This window comes from Mastomys coucha, unplaced genomic scaffold (assembly GCF_008632895.1).
Source record: "Mastomys coucha isolate ucsf_1 unplaced genomic scaffold, UCSF_Mcou_1 pScaffold12, whole genome shotgun sequence".
Lineage (NCBI taxonomy): Eukaryota > Metazoa > Chordata > Mammalia > Rodentia > Muridae > Mastomys > Mastomys coucha.
In genome coordinates, this window is record NW_022196894.1 from 27,807,918 (window position 1) to 27,808,300 (window position 383).

The window sequence follows — 383 nt, forward strand, 5'->3', positions numbered from 1 at the left end:
GCTTGCCCTTTGCACATCCTACAGGAGCCCCTCACAAGTTGCTTTTAGATCTCAAGAACTATGTAATTTTATCTCTCCTAGAATCCACATAATCGCCTCGTCCTCTATGGCCGCTAAGAGCCTAAGAGTTAAGTTTAGTAAAGGTGTCAGGTTTGGGGCTGCTGAGATGGCTCAGTAGGCAAAGGTGCTTTTGGTTAAGCCTGACTGACTGACTGAGTAGTCCTCAGGGCCCACAAGGGGAAAGGAGAGAACTGACTCCCACCTTTGCCCTCTGACCTCTACAAGCACCTCATGGCGTGTGCTCATGCGAGAACCAATAAACAAACAAACAAAGTGAAATAAGAACATTTTTAACGGGCGGTGGTGGCGCACACCTTTAATCC